The following is an 18,035-nucleotide window of genomic DNA, read 5'->3' on the forward strand; positions in this document are numbered from 1 at the left end:
GTTCAGTCACTAAGTTGTGTCCAACTCTTTGCAACCCCATGGACTGCAGCACACCAGGCTTACCTATCCTTGACCATCTCCTGGAGTTTGCTCAAACTCATGTTCATTGAGTTGGTGATGCCATCCAACCATCTCATCCTCTGCCGCCCTCTTCTCCTCCTGCCCTCAATCTTTCCCAGCATCAGGGTCTTTTCCAGTGGGTCAACTCTTCTCGTCAGGTGTCCAAAGTATTGGAGCTTCAGCTTCAGCATCAGTCTTTCCAATGAATATTCAGGGTCAATTTCCTTTAGGACTGACTAAACCTGTTAGTTCAAATTTTCCATGCTATGTAATCACCTGGAGTTTTCATTTGTGTTTCAAATTTAAAATAGTGAAATAGAGTATAAATTATGAAGTAATGATATTTTGGAATGGGCAAATTTTATTCTATACATAGTCTATTGAATAATATTTTAAAATTGAAAGTTGTCCTTTCTAATTAACTAATTAACTATAAAATAAAACTGAGTCAAGAAATGTTATTTTATGTATTAAATTATTTATTTTATTAGGTACACATTATGTATAACAAATATCACATAAAATGTGGCTTTTATATATGTTACATAACATAAGCAGCTATTGTTGATTATTATATAATTGCTATTAAAATAATTTGTCACATAGAGAACAAATTTTTTATCTACTCCAGGTGTCAGATGTGCTTACATTCATCACTGGGTCTAGAGGTCCTTATCTCAAAATTTCCAGAGGTAATTCTCAGATGCAGTCAGAGGCATGAAGCACTACCTGTAGCATGCTTATCGTTGGTTCTAATTCTTTTTCTATATTACCCATCCTCCTTCCCTAAAGCCAGTCAACTCTCAGTTTTCACTGTATTAGGTCCACCAAGGACTCTAGATGAAAGAGTATTCATTAAAACCCTTGGCACTTCTAATGGTGTGCTGGAATATACTTAACAACCAGCTCTCTGGGGGATTTACAGCATTTCTGGATTTCCAGAGTGTAAAATACTCCCAACCTCCAGTGGATGAACTCTTCTGTGGAGAGTTCCTCCAATTAACAACCAGCTCTCATAAGCTCGTAGGAGTCAACTGCAGCACACCACTGCCCCCACGGGTTTCTAAGACATTCTGCTAGAAGGATAATGCATGCCCAGGGAAGAGTTTGGTTCATTTTTTAGAAACTGAAGTTCAATTTTTCTGGATTCTTTCTTAAATTTGTGAGTTAATCTTTAAATCTTAGACTGTTCTTATATACACTCTCCTAACAAGGATCAGGTATAACAACCCTCCAGGTTTCTTTCTGTATCTACTTTATGTTACACATGACTGCCCCATATTTAAAAAGCATTTGGGGATGAAAAGTTGACTGGCTAGCAATCTGTGTGGTAATGCCCAGACTCTTTCTTCTCCCCGTACTTTTGTTGGCGGGATGCATCCAAGAGTTTTTGCTGCTTCCTATGACTCAGTTTAAGTCTTTTCTTCTTCTTCTTCTTTTTTTTTTTTTTAGCATTTTTTTAAAAACTGTATACTGGCTTATTTAAGTGACTTACTTTTCAATTATGAATTTCTCTTCCCCATAGATTTTTTTACTCTTTCATGAAATCTTTTTTCATTCTTTCCTCTTGCAAGCAGGTGCTAAGAGATCAGGACCATTCCCATCCTGACTCTGAGGCATAAGTCATAACCACACAGAGCTGGCTCAGTCCAAGTCCTGGCTGTTTGCACTTACCATGTGAGGTCATTAGTCCACTCAGAGCCTCGGGGTAGCGGCTACCTCTTAGGGTTGTTGTGAGATGTAAATGAGATTATACCATCAAAGTGCACTGCCTGTGTCTGAAATATAGCATAGCATGTGCTGTTATCATTTGAATTACCTTGATAAGTACTTTTCAGAAGTTACTTATTTATTTACTTTGTCTGTGCTGGGTCTTGTGGTGCCTTCCGGTTTCTCCAGGTAAGGTGCAAGGATTTCTCTTCTCGTGGAGCACGGGGCTCTAGAGCATGAAGACTCAGTAGTTGCAGCGTACAGGCTTAGTGGCCCTGTGGCATAGGAGATCTTAATTCCCCAACCATCGATCGACCCCGTGTCCTCCATGTTGGAGGGTGGATTCTTAATCCCTGGACCACTAGGGAAGTCCCTACTTTGATAAGTGTTAATGTAATTACTCATCTAGACTTTCCAGTTCCCATGGGAATGAACAGCTGAGATGCTAATGTTCACTGAGATTCATACTCAGCTGAACTGAAGCTAGTTGAAGGATCTTTTCATATTGCTCAGTCCTTCCACTTATAATTACGTACCAAGCATTGTTTAGAAGCAATCCTAATCCATATTTTCTCTGTATTGCTTTATATAAACAAAGTCTAGGTACCTAATTCCTTCTTATTACTTAACTGTTCAGGTAGGGTGCTTTGTTTTCTCAACTATTTTGTGAAAACACAGGAACTATGTCTTATTCATCAGTGAGTGCCTCCACAACACTTAGCGGAGTGTGTGGTATGAGGTGGGTGTTCAGTAAATATTTGATTGACCATGTTGTTTATATAAAATGTTGGCACTGCACATTCGTTGGCTTGCTTTGGTGCTGTAATTCTGTAATATTCCTTATTCTTGGTTCCCAGGGACTAAGGGTTGTGGATAAAACAAAGTTCCTCCTTCCCTTCCCCCAACACACATGTACATTATTTATATTAATACAAAGGCCAGATAGATACATGGATATGTTCAGTTAATGAAAATGATATAAAGAATAAAGTTTTATCACCAAAATAATAATAATGCACTAAGGATCCTCAGACCTTTTGCGTTTCTCTGTGCTGTCCACAGGGTTGCACAGTCGGACATGACTGAAGCGACTTAGCATGCACACATGCACGTGCCTCTGTTAGAAACTCAGTACCCTCAAAGGGCACTTTGAAAGCTGACCCAGGATGTGTGCATGACTTGTGTGCCCAGGTGATCAGCACCTGCCCACCTTGAGACTGATCTGGTCATAAAGTTCTTATAGTGGAACTGGGGAGTAGGAAGCCTGAAGAAATTCTGGAGCCTTTGTACCAGCTGCACGGCTCTAGCTAGATATAGAGAGTGTGCTTCCTGAACTTCGATTGTGTAGGGTGATGGATAGGGGGAGTCATGGATAGAGCCAGGTGTCTGGCTTGAACCATGGGGAGGACACAATCTACTGGGTTAGAAAACTCTGGCAGAGAAATAGATTTTAGAGGGAAGAATATAGTCTAGCTTTGGAAACCTCAAAGCTTGAGATGCTTATAATTCATCTCAATGTAGATGTCAAGGAGGAAATTAAGGGGGAAAGGAGGAGTGAGGTGAATTGGGAGATTGGGATTGACAAATATTGATACTATATTATATAAAATAGATAACTAATGAGAACCTACTATACAGCACAGGGAACCCTACTTAATGCTGTCTGATAACCTCATGGGAAGGAAATGCAAACAATAGGGGACACATGAATATGTATGACTAATTCACTTTGCTGTATGGTAAAAAACTAACTGTAAAGAAACTATACTCCAATAAAAGTCATTTGAAAAGAAAAGAAGGCGGTTGGACTTCAGAGACTAGAGACTTAGAGGAGGCTGGGCTTGATACATAAATCAGGGGGTCATAAACATATAGATGGAATCTGAAAACAGAAAAGGAAAACTCACCCTGGAAACAAACTGAGAAACTCTTATTTAGAAAAAGCAGCACAAAGAGTGGAAGACTGAGAAGAAGCAGATAGGGACTGATGGAGAAGTGGGAGGAAGACCAAGAAGAAGCAGAATCACAGAAGCCAGAGGAGCAGCAGTGGAAGGGGAAGATGTCTCAGGCCAGTTTCCTCTGGAAGCCGACTGTGAGATCCAGCTGCCCAGGATGTGAGGGCCAACAAGGACACATTGGAACCCCGGAGGGTGAATGGAACCTCTGAGAACAGACTGAAAAGTGTGAGGACTAACTCAACCTTGATGACACGAGGGACCTGTGGGGAGTCGGCTCCTCCACTGCGGAGTTGCACACACACCCAGGCCCAGGCTGCAGAAAAGCTGAAGGAGGAAGTGCAGTGGAGATGCAGGGGCTAGGAGCCTGGGTGCGGCCCCAGGCCGACAAAGTGGCCAGCACACCAGTGTCAACAAGAGGGAGATGCCGCCATGCCTGGCGGAGGAAAGTTAGCTACTTCACTCATCTTCTGAATACCATGCACATTTCTCTTGTGGCCAGCCCTAATCCCAGATCATACAGAGAAGTCATTTCACTTCTCTCAGTGTACACAGTGAAAAGCCACCACAGAACTCTGGAAAGCATAAGAGCTATCATTTCCTTGCGGAATTGTTGTAAAGGCTGAGACATAATATAGGTAAATCATACAGAGTGGCAGGCACACAACGGGCCCTATGAGACGGGACTAATGCTATTGATAATAATAATTTGTTAAAGTGTTAATTTATGGTTTCTCTTCTTTATACTTTCCTTTACATTTCAAGCAGCTGACTCTAATTTTATCCGATATATATTCTCTTCTTGCCATTAAAATTCCCTCCACTACTCTGTTTGGGCTTCTCAGGTGGCAAAGAACCTGGGTAAAGAATCTGCCTGCCAATGCAGGAGATTTAAGAGACACAGGTTCAATCCCTGGGTTGGGAAGATCCCCTGGAGGAGGGCATGGCAACCCATTCTAGGATTCTTGCCTGGAAAATTTCATGAGCAGAGGAGCCTGGCGGGCTACAGTCCATAGCATAACAGAGTTGGAACAACTGAAGCAACTCAGTACCCTGCACTGTCTTTCTCTTGCAGCCGGGTGTAGTCTTATGAATTAGTTCAGCCAGTGGTTTGGGAATGGAAGTGACAGGAGAACTTCTAGATCATATCCTTAAAGATACAGGTTCCGGGCTTCTGCTCTTTCCTTTTTCTGCAGGCTGAGTCACTGACATAGAGGTGACCCAGCTTTGAGCATGTAGATGAGGACAACACCCTGGGGACCAGTGGAAGGCGCCTCCATCCCAACCAGACCATGTGGAGGAGAAAAGCCCCAGCCCGCTCTGCTGCTCATCTCCAGGCTGCTGTCCGAGTCATCACATATTTGAGTCTCTTGTCACAGTAACTGAACCCACACCCTAGTTAAAACACATGCTATTTCCTAGCATCCAGGTTTTTTTTTTTTTCTGAAAGCCTAAAAGCAGAAATAGGATTTTTTAAAATAAATACACATACACTTTTATTGAAGTACAGTTGATGTACATTATTATAGAAGTTACAGGTGTATAATACAGTGATTCACAGTTTTTTAAAATTATTCTCCATTTATAGTTACTATAGAATATTGGCTCTATTCCCTGTGTTATATATCCTTATAGCTTATTTTACACATAATAATTTGTACATCTCAATTCCCTTCCCCAATCTTGCCCCTCCCCACTTCCCTCTCCCCCCAGTAATGACTAGTTTGTCCTCTATATCTGTGAGTCTGTTTCTTTTTTTTTTATATTTACTAGTTTGTTGCATCTAAAGCAGAAATAGTTTAAAGTGACTCCTAGTTTTAAGTACCTAATTCATTAAATAGATGTTCATGGGATGGAGAGAAAGAATGAGAAGTGACTTGAGGACAAGAGAAAAGAGAGCTTTCTTCCAGACAGAGCTTTCTTCAGGACCCATGAACAGTGGTGGACCCTTACTCTGCTCTCTGGCAGAGTCCCAAGAGGTGGCAAATATTAAGGGGAATGATTGCATGGTGCCCTAGGGATGCTGTCCCCTATTACTCTGACTCCAACTCTCATCATAGATTATCATGGATGGCCACAAAAATGTCAGACATGGCAGATCATTTGAACTGGGACAAAGAAGCTCTTAGAAGTAACCAGTCAGTTAGCAGAGAGGCCATGCTGATGCTTTGCCATTGGAAGGCCCAACAACATTTTGTTGTTGCTGTTGTCGCTAAGTCATGTCTGATTCTTTGCAACCCCATGATGGACTACAGCACGCCAGGCTCCCCCGTCCTTCACTATCTCCCGGAGTTTGCTCAAACTCATGTCCATTGAGTCAGTGATGCTATCTAACCATCTCATCTTCTCCTGCCCCCTTCTTCTCTTGCTTTCAATCTTTCCCAGCATCAAGGTCTTTTCCAATGAGTTGGCTCTTCCCATCAGGTATCCAAAGTATCAGAGCTTCAGCTCCAGCATCAGTCCTTTCAACCAATATTCAGGTTTGATTTCTTCAGGATTGACTGATTTGGTCTCCTTGCTGTCCAAGGGACTCTCAAGAGTCTTCTCCAGCACCATAATTTGAAAGCATCAATTCTTTGGCACTCAGCCTTCTTTATGGTCCAACTTTCATGTCCATACATGACTACTGGAAAAACCATAGCTTTGAACATATGGACCTTTGTCAGCAAAGTGATATCTCTGCTTTTTAATACACTGTCTATATTTGTCCAAAGGCAATTAGGATAGAAGTTCAGTAATAACTAAGATAGATTTCCCATTAGTTTGGTAAGATGAGGACTTTGGGTTAGATTTAATATCATTATTATTTTTTTTTTTTTTAGATTTAATATTATTTTTAAGAAAATACAGAAATGTGATATTCTGGCACTCCTGAGTTTATAGATGTGAATCCAAATGGATGCATCATCATTTTGAATTATTATGCAAGAGTCACACCAGACTGTGTATCTACACCAAGGTTATCCTCGACTTGACTCAGGGACTAGCTAAGGCTGATGAGCAAAGTAAAGATTATTAGTGTCCACAGTGAGAGGGCCCAGGGTCCACCAGTTAGCAAGCACTCTTATGGTTTCAGAGGACTGTGGCTCTAGGGCTGAGTACGTTATTCCATAGTTCTTGTGCCTCTGACATCCACCAAGTTATCCTTTTCCCTCCTTAAAGTGCCTAGCTCAACAAAAACAAATAGGCATAGCTTGGGGACTGTGGTTACCCAGGGTCCTCCATCCTAAGCTCCTCTTGTATTGGCCTCACCGGGCAGCTGGGCGTGGTGAGGGCCTTCCTTGGAATTATGAAAGAGCCACAGCCAGGAAGGACTCTAGAGACCCCATGGCCCAACCTTCCCATCACCCAGATGACCAATGGGGCCAAGAGAGGAAACACTTGCCCACATCTACACAGTGAGCTGGAGGTAGACGTGAGAGGGGAACAAAGCTCTTGATTTTCAGACTAGTCCCTAGACTATTATAGACAAGAACTTAGAGAGATTTTTTTTCTCATTGATTTTATTGGGAGCCACTTAAAGGGAGATTAAATGCTCATTTTCCTCTTCCATAATCCTACCAAGGTGCCATATGTAAATTTTTCAGTGTTCATTTCAACCTATGAAGCCTTTGGCCCATAAGCTCTTATGTTGACCTAAGCAGAAACAGAGGTCCATGTGAATGTGGAAGGGGATGTGGAGGCCAAAGATGCTGACAGGTGAGCTGCCGGAGGACACATGGGAAAGCTGTCTTCTGGCATCACTTTCTCTCTCTCTCCCTCCACACCCCTCCCTCCCTCCCTCCCTGTCTTTACCTCTAATATACATATATACCATCCCCATCTAGGGGAGACACCCCATCTAGGGGTGACAGAATGAGAAGGTCAGCTCAGAGGGTGGAAATCCCTCCCAAGGTAGAATGCCTAGTTTTCCTAGGGGCCAGTACCACCTAGAAACCTTCGAGATGCTTTGTAAGCTATAAAGGGCTAACAGATTGTAGAGAGGCTCACCATAAGGGCCTGAAATTTTATGGCCCCAAAGCAGGTGTAACAAACACCTGCAGAAGACAAACAAAGCTGCTTCTTGGCAGGCGGTGCACTTGTCCCGGGAAGTGGGGTGGCTAGGCCAGCTGTCTGTCCTCAAACCCTTTCTTCCTTCCTCCCTCTGTCCCTCCCTCCCTCCTCCGTCCTTCCCTTCCTCCCTTCATTTTATCATGCATTAGCTAATCCAAATGTATCTGAGTTCCTTCTATGAGTCAGGAACCCTGCTTAGATACTACGGTTACAAAGAAAACCTTTAGTCTCTGCCCTAGAGGACATTGGCCCATTTTTGTAGATTATTTGCTCATTTATCCATTCATTCAAAACAGATTTATGAGTTGCTGGGTTAGGAAAAATACAGACCCCTTGGAACTGGAGCTTACACTTCTACATGCCGCCCCCAATTAGCAACTACCTTCTACCAAACATGCAGAGGAAATTCACGATTCTTCTACAGACTGGTGATGGAATCACCTATGATTCTCTTTCCCCATCCCCTCCTCAACTGCTAAATGTACTCTTCTATTCCTGTGTCCACTAATTTTTCTCCCCGAAAGGGAAATAGTTTGTGCCTGAAATTTTAAACTCCCTGATTTCAGACAAGGCCTGGGAGAGTATAAATAAGCACATGAATATTTAGCAAAAATGACTGCTATGCAAAGCTCGAAGCGCTGTTGTCATAATGCAGAGCCCGCTTTAATCGCAGCCACAGGGAAAGCATTTGTCGCTGTCTTATCACAGAGGAATGATTTTCCCACTGGCAATGGCAGCCTGCCAGCTGGCTATGCAGCCAGCACCTTCCTGGTCCTTCGGCTCACAGTATCAGTTGGCATGCTCCACCACCGCCGGGCACTGACATTTCTATTTTTGCAGGAGGCACCAGGTCAAGAATTACAGACTGACTCTTATTTGTATCAAATGTGAATCTCATTTTGGCACAGAAGTCTGTGAATTTCCAACTCTTACAGTTCAATACATCAGGATGACTGAGAACTTTGCTGGTCGAAGTCACCTGATAGTTTGGGATCTCAGCATTCCCTTTAAATTCCCAAGGTAGAGTATGTCTCTGTAAATCTACGGTACTTTGCCATTTCTAAATAAAGCAGCAGCTCAGCTGGGGCGCCCCTGTCGTCCAAGCCCAGCTCAGAATGGGCACAGCAGCGTGATGACTTATATGGGGAAATTGAGTCCTCTGGGAGAAGGAATCTTCATTAGTTTGGAATCTTCATTAGTTGTCTCTCCCAAAGAAGACTGCCAAGGACTCCTTCAGATCTTACCTGGGACAGTTCATGGCCATGCAGATGCCCTGATAGTTGTGTCTTGAAAATATTTTAAGATTAGATTAACACTTCTTTTATTTCTTATTTATTTATTTTGGCCATGCAGCATGAGGGATCTTAGTTCCCCAGCCAGAGATCAAACCTGCAACCCCTGCACTGGAAGCACTGAGTCTTAACCATGCTTAACTGGACCACCAGGGAAGTTCCTAGGTTGGCACTTTTGATTCTAGCTAAGATGGAGTAGCAGGGACCAGATTTACTCCCCGACATTAAACAAAAACTGGACAAAACATGTGAAATAACAGTTTTCAAGACACTAAACACCTGGCAGTGAGGGATTTGTGAGAGCTGGGAAGCAAACAAGATGAGCACTAAGATTGCCTTGGCTTCCTGAGCTAAGCAGTTTCACAGACTGCTGTGCAGTGGTGAGGAAACACAGGTAAAGTTCACTGGACTCTTTGAGTTGAGGGATGCAGGCAAGAGTCTGAGAGATCAAGGCAACTAGAGTTTGCAGGGCTGCACACTGGGAAGGAGAAGCAGCATGCAGAGAGCACTCTGAACATCTTCAGAGAGGCCCCTCTGCTAAGTCATGATCAGGGCAGGCAAGAGGGAAAAACTATGAGGCTAGCGAAAGAAAGACCAGAAAGGATTAGAGGTAATACTCCCCAACAATCACATATAGCTAGGAACAGTACTTGTTCTCACAAGCCAGACTGGAAAACTTAATTATTCATGGAGCATTGGGTAAAGTACCCAGAAAGGACTTATTTCTGTAGGAGGCAAAAATTAGCCCTCAATTGGTCACTGCTCCAGTCCTGCCAAATCTTAAGCAAGACTCAAAAGGATCAAAATATTTCTAAATAACCTAACTGGGTCCCAAGAAAAAAAGGTCAAGAATATTTATAGTAATGCAAAAATACTGAAACCCAATAAAGTAAAATTCACAGTGTCTGGCATCCAATGAAATATTACCATGCCTGAAAAGAAGCAGGGAAATACAACTCTTAGTGAAGAAAAATAAATCAATTAAAATCAATCTAGAGTTCACACAGATGTTAGAATTAGTAGACAAGGACATTAAAGTCGCTATTATAACTACATTCCATATGTTCAAAGAGTTAAGTAAAGGCATAGAAAATATGTATTTTTAAAACTCCAACTTCTAGAGACAAAAACTACAACATGTGAGATGAAAAATACTTTGGATGGAATTAATGGCAGATTAGACATTGAAGAAGAAAAAAATTAGTGAATTTGAAGAGAAAAAAGTAGAAACTATTCAAAATGAAACTCAGAACAAAAAGAGAATTTTTAATTGAGCACAGCATCAGTGAGCTGTGGATAACTTCAAATAACTTAATATAACTGCACTCCCCAAAGGAGGGGTGAATCAGAAAAAAGTTTGAAAATAATGACTTAAAATTTCCAAATTTGATGAGAATTATAAACCCCAAAATCCAAGAAGGTCATCAATCCTAAACACAAGAAATATTTTTTTAAAGTATGCTAAGTGCCAATGTATATTCTACAAGAGAGAATGGTTTCATAAATTAACTGATTGAAGAGTAGGTGCTGGTGTTATACAATTTTTATTTTAAAAAGTAAATTTTACATAGTAAAATCTAAAAAAAAAGTACACCAAGTATCATTTAATCAAATTGCTCGATATCAATGATGCAGAAAAAATCAGAGAGACACATTTCTCATAAGAATTAATGTGAGTGAGAATACAATGGAGCAACATCTTTAAATTACCTGAAAAAAACCTTCAACCTAGAATTACATACCCAGAGAAAATATATTTCAGAAACAAAGATGAAATAAAACCATTTTCAGAAATAAAGAAGCTGAAAGAATTCATCAGCAGCACATCCACACTACAAGAAAAATCAGTGGAAATTATGCTACATGGAAATATGGATTGTGTAAAGCAGGGCTTTGGAAGTAATGACATGGATAAATAAATATTTTTCCTTATTATTTAAAGGACACTTGTTTAAACAAAAAGTTAATGTTGTGGTGGCACCTTTGTCCATGGAATTCTCCAGGCAAGATTACTGGAGTGGATAGCCAGTCCCTTCTCTAGGGGATCTTCCCGACCCAGAGATCAAACCCTGGTCTCCTGCATTGCAGCTGGAATCCTGACCACCTGAGCCACCAGGGAATTCCAACTAACACTAAAGGATAATCACTTAAACAAAACATAACATTGTAGCATGGGATTTACAGGCATGTGTGTGTAATGTATGACGATTATATCATAAAACCTGAGAAGGGAGAAATGAAAGCTTATTGTTGTAACATTCTAATATCATACATGTGGTGGCATAATATCACTTGAATATAGATTCTGACAAATTAATGATGAATTCTATAAACCCTAAAGCAATCAGAAAATAAAACAAAGAGTTAAAATTAATAAACCAACAAGGAAAATAAGATGAAATTATAAAAATTCAACTACTCCTCAAGCTATATTGTCTTAATATATTAAAAATAAATCTTGTTGAAGTTTGAGGGAGTGATTTGCAAGACGTAAGTGAAAGAGGGGCAGAGGGCTGTGAGAAAGAGAGGAATTAACTGAGAAAGGGAAGTGGATACTGGAAAGGATGGGAGGGTAAAGAAGCCGTGCAGGAAGAAAGCAAGGGAAATTGGGGCAACAGAAAGTCAAGCATGAGGGGGTTATTTAAGATTTTTACACTTTACCATTTTAAAATAATAAAGCCTAGCCTCTTCCCCTACCCTTGGATTATACAAAAAGCAAGTTATTCACCACATCTTTCCTCATTTCTCAATGCTGTGCTGTTCTCCGTATCTCAGTCATGTTTGACTCTTTGTAACCCCATGGACTGTAGCCCACCAGGCTCCTCTGTCTGTGGGGATTCTCCAGGCAAGAATACTGAGTGGGTTGCCATGCCCTCCTCCGTTTCTCAATACTCCATCCCTATATTCAACTGATGACTTTGTTTGATTTTACATTGGAAAAAATAGAAAACATTGGGTGGGAACTCTCTTTCCATAAGCAATTTTGCCATCTTGAAACATCTGCTCCTAACTGCTGCTTCCTGCCTCCTGGTTCAAATGAAAAAATATGCACCCTCCTTTCTCTCCTTCTCATCTTACCTATGATTCAGGTTTTTCTTTTGCTTCATTGTCTCTCCCTGACTACCAGGACATTTTTTGTGGTACACATGCATGTGCCACCCTCCCTGTGCTCCCTGCTTTCCACCACACAATTACTGGGCTAAACCCTGCTCCCAGCTTCTGCTATGCTGACCCAGTTTTGTGGCAACTCTTGAGCCCTAGTTACCTGCCATAAACTCCACTCCTGACCCTTAACACTGGCAATTTTGACTGTAGCTCTGTGATGTCTTCTCTACATCATAAACATTCTCCCTATAGCCCTGTTCTTCATCCTTGTCCCCTGTCATATGTGATTATATTAAAGCGATCCTATTATATATACAAAAACAATAATAGCATCCCCATCTATGGATAACAAAACTTAGTGAGGTTGAATGATTCACCCAATGTCCCACAGGAAGTAGAAGAGCTGGATTTTAGCCAGGTGTTCTGACTACAAATAATTTAATTACCCATAAGCAGTTGGGCTAATTGGAATGGCCATTGTGTTGAGTGAGCTTTGAAATTCTGACCCTCTTTAGATTGTAACTGATCTGGGAAATTTCTGAGAGGCTGATTCCCTTTAACAATTATGACAACTCTCCTGTCTCCTCTGCTATTCTTCTATCCCTCCAACTCTCAGAAATCTAGCCTTTGGAGAAGAGGAATTCCTGGTTTGTCTTTGACTGTAGATTATTTTGAGCTTCTCTGGTACCTCAGATGGTAAAGAATCTGCCTGCAGTACAGGAAACCTGAGTTCGATTCCCTGAGTATCGCTGGAGAAGGAAATCGCTGCACACGCCAGTGATCTTGCCTGGAGAATCCCATGGATAGGGGAGCTGACAGGCTACAGCCCTTGGGTCACAGTCAGTCAGACACTACTGAGTGACTAAGCACATGCATAGGTTATTTTAATCAGGGACAGAAAATGAGGTGTGGAATCAGGTTCCTACAAAATGTCCTAACCTACCTGAACTCACAGAACCATCACAGCAGACTTGTAAGCAGGGGTTCAGAACACCATTTATTTATGTGCATGCAAGTATATGCACGTAAATTTGTATCTATTACTTGAACCCAAATGTAATTCACTAGATATAAAAAATAAAAAGAATACGGCAAATTAGAAGATTTCTATTACCAGACATCAAGACTTACTCATAAGCTAAAAGTGATCAAAATAGTGGCTTCCCTGGTAGCTCAGCTGGTAGAGTTCACCTGCAATGCAGGAGATCCCGGTTCAAAATAGTACACCACTAACACAAAGACAGATAAAGAGAGCAAAGAAGACACAAATCATACAGTATAGGACTTTATTTAAGCTCTAAAAACAGAAAGCATAAGGTCATTATAATTCCTACTACATATAATATAAAACAACATGAAGGACCTAATTTCTAACATATCGGTCATGCTAACAATTGTAAATGGGCTAAAATCATCTGTTAATATAAAACTGTATTCAGTTTTGCAAGATTAAAGGGTAATGAAGATGGGTGGTGGTGATGATTTCACAACATTATGAATGTCTTTAATACCACTGAACCATATACTTGAACATCATTAAGATTGTAAATATTACATTATATGTATTTTACTACAATAAAATTTATTTATAAAAGATAAACCAAACTCTATATTGTTTATAAGAAACAATATGATAGAGGACATATGTTGGAAGACACAAAAGAAGACTTTGGCAAACAGGACATATGCCTTGTTCTTGGATAGGAAGCATTAGGACATAAAAATGCCAATTCTCCCAAAGTTGGCCTATACTTTTGAAAAACTACCCAATAAAATTGCTAATAGAAATTATTTGAAAATAGACACCTAGTTCTAAATTTTCCATGAGAAAAAATAAGTCAAAAGTATTCTAAAAAAATAAAAGAAATTGAAGTGTGTAGTAATGCATATTATGAAGCTACAATAATTTAGGCAGTATGGTAAGTGAATGAGTAAATAGTGGATAAGAATAGAAAGCCAGATACAGATCCAAATAAATTGAGAAATTTCATAAGTTGTTGAAGGGACACTTCAAGTTAGTAAGAAAAACGTATTAGTCAACAAATAATGCTCAGACCTGGAGAAGGAAATGGCAACCCACTCCAGTATTCTTGCCTGGAGAATCTTATGGACAGAGGGGCCTGGTAGGCTCTGGTCCATGGGGTTGCAAAGAGTTGGATACGACTGAGCAACAGACATTCAATGCTCAGACAAATGGGAAGCCAGCTGGTGAAAAGTAAAACTGAATCCACGGACTGTACCAGACACAAAAATAAATTCCAAAGATCCGAATAAGAAAGTAACCCATACAAGTACTAGAAAAAGAGATATCTCCAAGTTTGTCACAAGCTCAGCCATTAAGTGTAGGTTTATAAATTTAACTCTAAAAACATTCATGTGCAGATATAATACAAATTTACGTGCCAAGTGCAGTGCAGTGCAGTGTGAGTGCATGCTCAGCCATGTCCGAGTCTTTGAGACCCCATAGCCAAGTTCTGCTGTGGAATTTTCCAGGCAAGAATACTGGAGTGAGTTGCCATTTCCTACTCCAGGGGATCTTCCTAATCCAGAGATGGAACCCGAGTCTCTTGTGTCTCCTGCACTGGCAGATGGATACTTTACCACGGGCACCACCTGGGAAGCCAAGTCAAGAGACAGCACTGTAAAGCCAAAATATAAATAGCAAAGTGGAGGGAGTATCTATTTCCACAAAGCTTAACATGATAATGGCAAGTACGAGTCAAAAGAAGGCCAATGATGGAAAAATATGCAAAGTTTTGTTTTTCAGATATATTTTTAAATCTCCTGATGCAAGATGATTTGCTTTCCTTTCCCAGTCTTCTATCCTTCTAACACCCCTAATATGATCATTCTAGCACTTCATTGAAACTTCACTGATTTGTCAGATGTTCCTTCTGGATAGTCTCTGTTTATCCATTGAGCCATTCTGAGAGACCAAGTGCTCAATACCAATGTTACCATTGCTGGCTTTCCCTGATAACCTGTGTCTCAAGCTATTTGGGTTGCTGTAGCAAAATCCCACAGACTGGATGGCTTTTAAAGAACAGACATTAATTGCTGGCATTTCTGGAGGCTGGGAAGTCCAAGATCAAGGTACCACCACCATGGCTAACCTTCTAGTGAGGGCCCTCTTCTTGGTCTATATCTAGCCCTTGTCCCTGTGTCCTCACATGGTAGAACATGTGAGTAAGCTCTCAGGGGCCTCTTCTATAAAAGCACTAATCCCATTCATTAGGGCTCTACCCTCAGGACCCTCCACCCTAAGCACCTCTCAAAGGTACCACCTTCTAATACCACCACATTAGGCATTAGCATTTCAACATATGAATTTGAGGGGAGCACAAACTTTCATACCATAGCATCCTTTATAGACAAGTCTAGAGTTGAGCAGTAAATTCAAATTGACTCTTCTACCTTCACAGGCTACTCAGGAACACAAATCTATTTAACTCCTCAATCTGGCTTCTTCTCATTTCCAATCAGTAGGTCTGTCAAATACCTGCCACATCTCCTGCTATTACTCCTTGGTAGAAATCACTAACTGATCACATCACTCTTTCCTGCTGAACCCATAAAACTTCACTCTTTTCAAGACAGACTTCACACTTCAAAGAGATGGTAACATTCACAGTCCCTGCCCAGAATGGATCTAGGTCAGCTTCCACCTGGGTGGTATTTACCATGGAGTTCAGGGCCTTCATGCAGTCCTCCCTCAAATGTTTCAGTTGAACTCATGATGCTGGTGCTCCAACTAGTGCCCTTCTAAATTCATTGATCTTCCTGTGTTGACAGAAAACAGCAAGTAACATATTTTTGTTTTATTTTTGTTCTGTTTCTAACCCAGAGGACTCCCTAAATCCTTCTGCCTACAGGATCCCCAATAGGTTTCCATGTCTATAAGTATCTGTCCTCAACCAAAGTCAGCTGGGATTTATATTTGAAATTTCCTAAAATGTAGAGAAGAGGAAGAGGAAGGAAAGGGATGTTATTGTTATTGAATGCCTATCTGCTGAGAAGAGCAGAAGGACCATTTTTGGTTTTGCCAAAATTAGCATTGCTAGATAAATGAGAGCCTTATATCTTCCCAGTTGCCAGGAGAGCATGCCAGCTAATTTTAGCCCACTGTGTAAATATAACCAACATTGGTATGCACTGGCCTTTCACATCTGATGAGGCTCAATGACAACCGGTAGCAGCCAAAGTGCCTGTACTGCCCCACGATTGACTAGGCTTTCTGGGCCCTTAGGCCCCTGCTCCTTCTAGATGTTGATTTTCCACTTGGAAATGACCTTGAAGATCCCTTGGCCTGACCCCATGCACTGAGCATGGCCTCCTACAGCAAAGGCAATTTTAATAAAGCAACATCCTTAATGAGTTTTTACTTAAGTGAGTTAAAGTGGGTAAAGCATTTAGAAGAGTTCCTGGAAGATGATAAATGCTTAATAAGTGTTAATTATTGTTTTATCATTATTATGGGTTGAAATCACAGCTCCTCACTTACTAGCTGGATGACTTAGGCAAGATGGTATAAGCCTTGATTTGCTCATCTGTAAAATAGGCATAAGGAAAACCCTATCTGATAGGATTGCTGTTAGGATTGAATGAGTTGAAACATATAAAAGTCCTGGCTTTTGCCTGGAACCCATGTGTGCCCAGGATATGGGAGCTGCTCTGGGTATCTCTTCAGACACTCGAGAGTCTGAGTTTTCAGTCGGCAGTCATACTGACAAACCATTCAGCTTAGATTTTTCCAGAAATGGTTTCAGAGTGACTAAAGAAAGTCAGAGGAGAAGTATATGTGTTTACTGTCACTATTTTTTCTTGATGGCTACTTAGATTAAGATCATGCTAAAGATAAAATGGTTCTAAAATATGTTGTTATTGTTCAGTTGCTGGTCATATCTGACTCTTTGCAGCCTCATGGACTGCAGCACACCAGACTTCCCTGTCCTTCACTATCTCCCAGAGTTTGCTCAGACTTATGTCCATTGAGTCAGTGATGCCATTCAACCATCTCATCCTCTGTCGCCCCCTTTTCCTCTTGCCCTCCTGTCCTCAATCTTTCCCAGCATCAGAGTCTTTTCCAATGAGTCGGCTCTCAACATGTAAAATTAAAAATAATCATAAAACGAGGTTCAAGAGAGAAAAGAAATGTTTGTGAATTGTTATTTTTTCCCCTTTTATCTTGTTGTTTCTGGGTGGGTTTTGTTTTGTTTTGTTTGTTTTTATCTTAAAGTTAGTTACGAGAATGAGTGATAGAATAATGGCTAGAGTTGTCTGGCTCTGGTGCCGCTCTGCTCCAAAGGTCCTTGAAGCCCTTAAGTAATAACTGAGGTAGGTAAAAACAGCATATGACTTCTCTATAGATTCCATGTATCTGAAGAAAGTCCTGAAGGGACTAATATAGACTGATGGATAATCCCCCAAGTTTTCCTCATTGGCTTAAGTGTGTATAATGTTATCTCTTTTTAGCAACCAGTTACTTGTCTTGGCTATGTTTTTGCTTAGGCTAATATTAGTTATTAGTATTCCCTGAGCCAGCCAGACGCTTGGTACAAGATAGTGATATAAGGAGGGAGTTGGTTCAGAGTTTTAAAACTGGCAACAGAACAACTGTCAGGCAAATAATTCAGTATTTAAATGTGGAATATTACTAGATCATTTTCTTTTCATAGAGAAGCATTTCTTTTCGGTAAACTATTTCTACTATTACAAAAATGTACTCACAGGAGTTTTCCCTCATCTGCAGCTTCTTTTAAAGGTGAAGACACCATGGTAAAGACAGGCTTGCTTAGGTGGCCCTGGGCAAACACCTCTCTCCTCCCTCTCAGGGACTCTCAGGGGAACCACGATCCAACTG

Source organism: Odocoileus virginianus, chromosome 7 (genome assembly GCF_023699985.2).
Source record: "Odocoileus virginianus isolate 20LAN1187 ecotype Illinois chromosome 7, Ovbor_1.2, whole genome shotgun sequence".
Classification (NCBI taxonomy): Eukaryota; Metazoa; Chordata; class Mammalia; order Artiodactyla; family Cervidae; genus Odocoileus; species Odocoileus virginianus.